Here is a 9,298-nt window from a genome sequence, read left to right as displayed (position 1 = left end):
TGCTAACCTAAGACACCATTCACTCCCAAATGTCTGACCAGGGAATGACATAGTGTGTGTGTGTGTGTGTGTGTGTGTGTGTGTGTGCGCGCGCGCGCGCGCGCGCGCAAGGTTGTGTCCTTTTGTTACTTGCATGTGAGATATTCCTAAAGGCATGTTAAGCAGAGCTTTTAGAGAGAGATTAGTTAATTATTTAGAAGCATGTACTGTCTATTCATTTAACTCACTTAGTCTAGGAATAAACATTTCTTTCCAGTTTTTAAAGGGATCAATGGACCCTGCATTAGAGCTGTGGGGTACAAGTGGGAATTTACTACATAAGTAGGTTGCATGCAGGTGAAGCTTGGGCTTCTAATTGGCCTTCTCTCCCCCTGATAGTGGACCAGGTACCTGAGGTGTTGTCCCCCTCCCTCCTTCTTTCTTCTCTCCCTCCACAAATAGTGTCCAGCATCTGCCAATCTCACCCTAGTTTTAGTATAACTAGTGTTCAAAGCCTGCTTAAGAATGAGAATATGCAGTATTTAGTTTTTTGTTTTTGAAATATTTCACTTAATATGATGGTCTCCAGCTGCATGCAAGTTGCTGTGAAGGCCTTGATTTTGTTCTTCTTTATGGCTGCATAATATTCCATGGCATATATGTCCCACATTTTCTTTATGCAGACCACTTTCAGTGGGCATCTGTCTTGGTTCCATGTTTTTGCTATTGTGAATAGTGCTGCAATAAACGTGTGTGCAGATGTCTTTTTGGTAGAGCGATTTATATTCTTCTGCGTATATTCCTAGGAGGGAAATTGCTGAATCTTATGGAAGCTCGATTTGTAGTTCTTTGAGGAGTCACTATACTGCTTTCCAGAGAGGCTGAACTAGTTTACATTCCAACCAACGATGCAGAAGTGTTCCCTTTTTCACCACAGCCATGCCAGCACCTGTTGTTTTTGATGACAAATGGTAGCCATCATTACCAGTGTTAGGTGGTATCTCACTGTGGTTTTAATTTGCAGTTCTCTGATAATTAGTGAGACTGGACATTTCTTCATGTGTTTATTGGCTACTTGTGTGTCTTCCTTTGAGAAGTGTCTGTTTGTGTCCTTTGCCTACTTTTTAATGGGTTTGTTTGTTTTTATCCTTTCAATTCATTTGAGTTCATTGTAGATCCTGGATATTAGGCCTTTGTCCAATGCATAGCTTGTAAATATTTTTTCCCATTCCATGTGTTGTCTCTTTTCTCTCTTGTTGGTTTCTTTTGCTGTGCAAAAACTTTTCAGTTTGGTAACTTCCCACCTGTCTATCTTAGCTTTTGCTGCAATTGCTTTTGAGGATTTGGTCATAAATTCATTGCCTATTCCAATATCCGGGAGGGTGTTCCCTATGTTTTCCTCTAAGGTTCATTCCATGTGCCTCCCTCTCAAAGCTGCCTGCTGGGTCAAAGAGGAGAACCATCCCCACTGACTCAGCAGGCAGCTTTCGGTCAAGGGTATATGAGTAGCTGCGCTTCCCCACCAGAACTCCAAACAAGCTCTCGGGTTCATATTTTGAAATCCTATTTCTTTAGCTAGACTGAAAACTCTTTTGGAACTCCATCCACATATTATTGTAAAATACTTTGCACTAGGTTAAATGTTTGTTGATAGGATTTTCATTAGATAACCTTGAACAAGTTGGCAAAGGCAGAATTCATGTCACAAGGAGATAAAGTGAATTATCTATGGTTGAACTAACATCTAAAAAAAAAAGATCAAAGATTATAGTTCCTCACTCTTGATCTGGTCCTTGCCTGGCTATATATTAAGCTACTTCTGTGCTTGAAAAACAATGATCAATAACACAGTCTTTTCTTCACCCATACTCCCCAAAAAAGAATATAATAAATCCAGTTAATAAACCATAAATGAAAAGAGCAACGTTTGAATTTAGCACAGAAATCTGGTGAAACCTAGAATTGCTACTTCCCTAGCACTGTCTCATGGAAACATGCCAAACACTTTTCTCTATTCTCTTTCTAGGGTTGTTTTCATAGCCATTCATGAAAGTAGGCAGCTAACAGTCACATATCATTCTCCTCCATGATGAAGAATGGAGAAGCCATGTCTTTTAGTGTATGGGAGTCTGATATCTAATACAAAGGTGTTCAACAAATATTTATCAAGTGCAAAATGAATAAACAAACAAAGACCATTTTTACGTGTATTATTTTTAATACATCCCACAAAAATGCCCTGGGATGGTTATTGTTCTGATAAAAAGACACAAGCTGAGAGAAATTAAGTGAACTGCCCCTGATTACACAGGCAATAGAGTTGAAGCCTGTTTGCATTCTGCAAGCAAATCCCACCCAATAAATAATAGCTTTAAGCAGCCCTTCATTTTGACTTTTCCAGTTATATTCAAGTCCCTCTGCAACCAGGAACTTTTTTTTCTTTAAACTTTACAGAGGTCAAGAGCTCATGTTTCTCATTATTTTGGGTAGCTGTGAAGGGATGTATTTTGTTAAAGAAATTTAGTTGAATTTGTAAACTTTTTGGAGGAAATTCTTGCGATACAAAAATCTCTAACTTCAGAGTATAGTCCTATCAGATACTGCTAGTATTTACTTTAGTCATAAGTTGAGTTTCATACTGATAATCAGGAAAAGAGAGCCACGATTGTGTACTTTTATAAATAATTAGAAGGTATTTAATAAAAACTTGACAAGTACCTGCATTAATAAATTATACTGAGGTTATGGCCTTGAAACTATTTTAATTATAAAATGACATTACTGGGTCAATAACTAGTGAACTGTCTAATGTAAAAGATAGTTATTTCATTTTACTTTATTAGAACACTTGTGCAACATATTTAAATTCTTACCAGGAATGTTAGTTTTCTCAATTTATCAGGTCTAAAACTTGCAGTTAAATGAAATGAAAGAAATATTTTAAAACCATTCTTAGGAATAATTATTTCTAAAAACTAAAACAAAAAATAGTTCTTGATAATGAAGTAAAAATAGTAAAAATTGTCCTTAGCATGTTGTCTAATTTTTTTTCATCTTTTTAATTTAATTTAATTTAATTTTTTTACCAGATTATTAACTAGATTATGCAAGTTTAGGGCATTACATTTTGAAAATGATATGAAATTTAGGAGGTATACTAAAAACAAAAGGTACATTAAAGAAGGGTTAAATAGTAGTTTCATTTATGTCAGAGCCTTTAAATATAAAATTTTGTTCTCTTTGAGGTGATATTATTTCTTCTCATTCTTATTTTATACCCAGCAGCCTGAGCTTCAACACCAAATTACCCTCAGGCAAGAAAGATGTTACAGCAAAATAATTTGTAAAGTAAAACTAATTCTTAGTGAATTCTTCAAGGAATCCACTGCTTCTTAACATTTCAAATTAACCTTTTCATGCCACACATTATTAAAAGCAAATCCAATTAGATTGCGTAGCTTCTGTAAAGTAATTTCACCCTGGACCTACAGATGCCATTTCTATCTCTCCAGGGAAAATGACATTTTTAAAAATTGAAATTAATACTAGAGAAATTATCATTTTAAACCTTGTGTAATGTAAGTATATGCCACATTTGAATCGTTACTTTCTCATATGTTCATAATGTGAACAGCTCCATTTAATGAAAAATATCTAAGAACATGGTCTGATTCCCCCACACAACCAAGATATCAATAACCATGGTATAAGGAGTATCTGAAGAAATCCTACAGTTTACACTCTTACTTTTTTAGATGTTAAACTTATTTTCTCTTTTGAGGCTAAGATATTTTAAAATGAGGGAAATTATGTAAAACAAGATGGTGGATAAATGGTAAAGAGACTAAATACCTTTTATGCTATGCTAAGACATTTTTTAAATGTTTAATATGGAAACAATAAAAAGATTAGTGTTTGCCAGAAAGTACAAATGAGAGAGTGATGAAGAGCAGGAGCATAGTGGAAGTTTTGGGCAATGAAACTATTCTGTATGATACTATATTGTTGGATACATGTCATCTAAATTTGTCAAAACACATAGAATGTACAACACCAGAATTAATTCTCAAGTAAACTATGGACTCTTGATGATTATGATATATCAGTGTAGGTCTATCAGTTGTAACAAAAGTACCACTCTGGCAGGGGATGTTGATAGTGAGGAGACTGTGCATGTATGGGGGCAGGGGGTATATAAGAACCCACTGGACTTTCTGTTCAATTTTGCTATGAATCTAAAATTTCTCTTAAAATGTCTTTTTTTCATGTTAACAACAAAGCAAAGACTTTTAAAAGATACTATTGGTCCACCAACACTTTCCCCATACTCCCTTTCTGACACATGAATGGAAGATTATCCTGAGATGTAAATGATTTCATATCCCATACTTGGGATTCAGAGCAGTGGTTATTTAAACAGCTTTAAACAGCTTTTTGAATCTTAGTTACTAGGAGGTATACTAAAAACCTTAGTTAAAAATCAGTGCACAATTTTAGCTATATATTAATGCTATGCCTTGTGTACAGAAAACATGCTCTACATGGAGTTACAATTGCTGAGTTTGAGCTCAGTTTTGGCACTTTTTGGCTTGCAATGTAGACTAAATTTTTTACATGCTCTAAACTTTACTTTCCTCATCTCTAAAATGGGGATAATATCTCCCCTGCAAATCTCAACAAATGAAGGTCAGATGTAAATATATCCATAGAAAAAGCACTAAGCATATGTATATCATTATTATATCTCTAGCACCAGAGATTTTTTTATTTATTGTTTTTAATCTCTTAAGGTCCTTAGAAAATGCCTATCATGTAGAAAGTACTTGCCAAATAATGGATATATAAAGGTATTCTATGTTCATGGAATGAAAAAATTTTTATTGTTAAAATTTCCATACTACCCAAAATGCTACAGGTTCAATGCAATCTCTATAAAAATGTTAATGCCATTCTTCACAGTAATATGAAAAACAATTATAAAATTCATATAAAACTACAAAAGATTCCAAATAGCTAAGGCAATCTTGAGCAAAAAGAACAAAGCCATAGGAATCATACTATCTGATTTCAAAATTCACTAAAAAGCTATAGTAATCAAAATAATATAGTACTGGCATAAAATAAGACATATAGACCAATGGAACAAACTTTCCAGGACATTGTCCTGGGCAATGTTTTTTTAGAAATGACCCCAAAAGCACAGGCACCAAAAGCAAAACAAAAAATAGGATATAGCAAACTAAAAATCTTTTACACAGTCAAAAATACAATCAACAGAGTAGAAATGGGAGAATGTATTTGAAAACCATACATCTGATGAAGGGTTAATGTCCAAAATACATAAGGCACTCAAAAAACCCAATAGTAAGAAAGCAAATAATCGAATTTTAAAATTAGACAAAGGACCCAGACAGACATTTATCAAAAGAAGACATACAAATGGTCAGCAAGCATATGAAAAAATACTCAACATTGCTAATCATCAGGGAAATGCAAATTAAAACCCCAATGAGAGATGACTTCACACATGTTAGAATGGTTATTATTAAAAAGACAAAAAATAAGTGGTAGAAAGGATGGGGAGAAAAAAAAAACCCTTGCACACTGTTGGTGGGATGTAAATTAGTATAGTCATTATAGAAAACAGTATGGAGTTTTCTCAAAAGTTTATCAATAAAACTATCATATGATCCAACAATCCAAGTACTGAATATGTTTCCAAAGGGTATTAACTCAGTGTATTGAAGAGACATCTGTACTCTCATGTTCACTGATTCATTATTCACAACATCCAATACATGGAATCAACCCACATGTCTATCAACAGATGAACAAATAAAGGAAATGTGGTATATATACACAATATATTCATTTTATAAAGAAAATTCTGTCATTTGCAACAACATGGATAAACCAGGAGGACATTATGTTAAGTGAAATAAGCCAGACACAGAAAGACAAATACTACATGATCTCACTTATGGGTAGGGTGTAAAAAAGTCAAATTCATAGAAGCAGAGAATAAAATTGTAGTTAACAGAGGCTAGGAGAGGGTGGGGACTGGGGAGATGTTGGTCAAGGGACACACATTTTCAGTTAGACAGAAGAATAAGTTCAAGAGATGTATTGCAACATCATGGTGAATATAGTTAATAAGAGGTAGACTCAAAAAAACCTGGAATTACTTTATAAAAAATGTATTTATCCTTACATGTTTAAACTTGTCACCTTTTCAATGTACTCTCTGTTTGATTTAATACACCTATTGAGACACTTTTTCCACTGCTCAAAACAGTTTATGAACTCGTCAATCTAGATGCTTTTTTAGTGCTTCTGCCGTTTTTTGTTTCACCTCTTCCACATCGGCAAAATGTTTCCCTTTGAGGATTTCTTTCATCCGGGAAACAAAACAAAAAAATGTCTCTTGGGGTGAGATCAGGTGAATAGGAAGGTTGGGTCATGGGGTCATGCCATTTTTGGTAAAAAACTGCTGAACACACATTGTAGTATGGGTAGGTGCACTTATAAATCACTCATCAAGAAATGGGCCAATGCTTTGAAAGAATATCTTTAAAAAATCCAAAAACAAAAAAAAATTACCGAAACCGAACGCAGCTTCTTATAACAACTTTAGCTGATACACTGAAGCAGATGGGTTTCCAGAACACTTACCTAGCAGGAGAAGCCTATACAACAAGGGCCTAGTCTCCAAAAAATAATTCTGGGGTTTTTTTAGTCCCCCCTCATATACTGTATACAGATGCTTTTTGGTTTACAATGGGGTTACTTACCTATAAATCCATCTAAGTTGAAAATATCATAAGTAAAAAATGTATTCAATACACCTGCTGAACCTAACCTACTGAACATCATATCTTAGAGTAGCCTACCTTAAATGCACTCAGAACACTTAATTCGCTTATTGTTGGAAACATCATCTAACACAAAGCCTGTTATGTAATAATAAAAGTAAAAATCATAAAAATGAAAGACAAATTCAGATTTTGAAGTAGTTTCTACTGAATGCTTATTGCTCTTGCATCATCATAAAGCTGAAAAATCATAGGTCAAACCATTGTAAGTTGGCAATTGTCCCTACTTGAAAATTGATAGGGAGTTATATTAGGTCATGTATAATGACTAAATCATTTTAGTTAGTCATTCTACAATGTATGCATATCAAACATCATGCTATACACCATAAATGTACAATTTTCACTTTTTTTGACAAAAAATGTTAAAAAAACTCATCAGATATTGAGAAAGACATTCTGATAACAAAGTGTTGAAAGAATCCACAAAGAGAAATATAAAATAATTTAAATTTCTTCTGTCCTAAAAAGAACACTTCCAAAATTATAAGCAAGACTTAGAAAGACAATACTAAAAAATATACAAACAAATACATGAATACACTAGACATGAATGGATACATACATCAATTGTGACTAGAATGGGATCCAGAAACAGATCCAAGTACAAATGGAAATCTGATGCATGAAAAAGGCATCATCTCAAATCACCAGAGGTAGGCGTTTCAATAAATGGTGCTATAATAAAAGAAAAATAATAAACCCACTAAAAAGTGTGCAAAGGGCATGAAGAGACATTTCACATTTCTCAAAAGAAGACGTACAAATGGCTAGCAAACATATGAAAAAATGCTCAATATCATTATCAGAGAAATTCAACTTAAAATCACAATGAGATACCATCACACACCAGACAGAATGGTTATTAAAAAGTCAAAAAGCAACAGATATTGGCAAGGATGAGAAGAAAAGGGAACACTTGTACACTGTGGAAAAGAATGTATATTAGTACAACCTCTATGATAAACAGTATAGATATTTCTCAAGGGACTAAAAATAGAACTAAAATTCAATCCAGCATTTCCACTACTGGGTATCTACCCAAAGGAAGATTTTTGTTGTTGCTGTTTTATTAAAAAGACACCAGCACTTATATGTTTATTACAGTACTATTCACAATAGCAAAGTCATGGACTCAACCTACTGGTCCATCAATAGGTGACTGGATAAAGAAAATGTGGTTTATATATTCCAGAGAATACTGTACAGCCAAAAAAAGAATGAAATCATGTCTTTTGTAGTGATGTGGATTGAGCTGGAGGTCACCCTTCTAAGTGAAATAACTCAGAAGCAGAATATCAAGTTCTGTATGTTTTCACTTACAAAGGGAGCTAAAAAATGGGTACATGTGAACATACACAGAGGAATAATAGACACCAGGGACTCCAAAAGGGGAGAAGGTAAGAGAGAGTGGTGAAGACTGAAAAATTATCTGTCGGGTACAATGCTCATTATTCAGGTAACAGGTGCACTAAAAGCCCAAACTTCCCACTATGTAAAATGTCCATGAAACAAAGTTGCACTCATACCCCTGAATCTATTTTTTTAATATAGTAATATATTTTACAATCATGGAAATATAGGACTATAATTAAAAGATCTAAATTCTAGTCTTATTTTATTTTTAAATTCTAGTTTTAAGCCTCTTCTTTAATGACCGTGTGATCTAAGACAAATGACTTCACCTCTCTGAGAATTATTCTTGATATGGAAAATATACATCATATTTCTGAAAACTTCAGAAGATTGTTGTTAGAATCCCATGAGATTACATGAAAATATTGAAAACTGTAAATATTATATACATGCTACAATTATAATATTGTTGTTCTCTATTTTATGTTATCCTCCATGGCATCAAGTTTCTGAAAATTCTTTCTCCTTTTCTTAAGCCACTAAATGTTCCAGTAAATACATTCTGCTTGGTCTTATAAAAAAAATGGATAAACGAATATGTCAGTGACTAGTTCTCCTCTAGGAATTAGAAGGTATCTTACAAGAAAGAAGTAGAATGACATAAGGCTACAGTGGAAGTCCACCCCCCCACCCCCCCACCCCAGTCCCAAGCTTCTTATACCTAGGGTCTCCCTGGAGACTGTTTCCCCAATTCACTTCAAGATCTGGTTTGGAAATGGACTGTATACCCTGAAAGCAACAAGGCCTGCAGAAACACTGAGCAGCAGACAAGGCGAATCAGCACTTGCATGAGCACTTACTTCAATACTGGTATTTCATTTCTGAGGCTCTGATCCTCTTTGATAGAAGAAGTAGAGAATAAGATACAATGTCAGGGGGGTTTTTTTGCCACTCATTCATTCACAGTCATTTATCGAATACAATTTTTGCTATTACCAAGATCCTTTACTGTGGTGCCTCCACACTAGCTGTTAGCAAACCTTGACATCTAAGAAGAAGCAAAGTTCGTCTTTTAATCAGATTCCATTTAA

The sequence above is a fragment of the Carlito syrichta genome, unplaced genomic scaffold, assembly GCF_000164805.1.
Source record: "Carlito syrichta isolate Samal-C Ts95f unplaced genomic scaffold, Tarsius_syrichta-2.0.1 Scaffold315125, whole genome shotgun sequence".
Taxonomy (NCBI): Eukaryota; Metazoa; Chordata; class Mammalia; order Primates; family Tarsiidae; genus Carlito; species Carlito syrichta.
The sequence above is the reverse complement of the archived record's forward strand: the minus strand, read 5'-3'. Positions refer to the sequence as shown.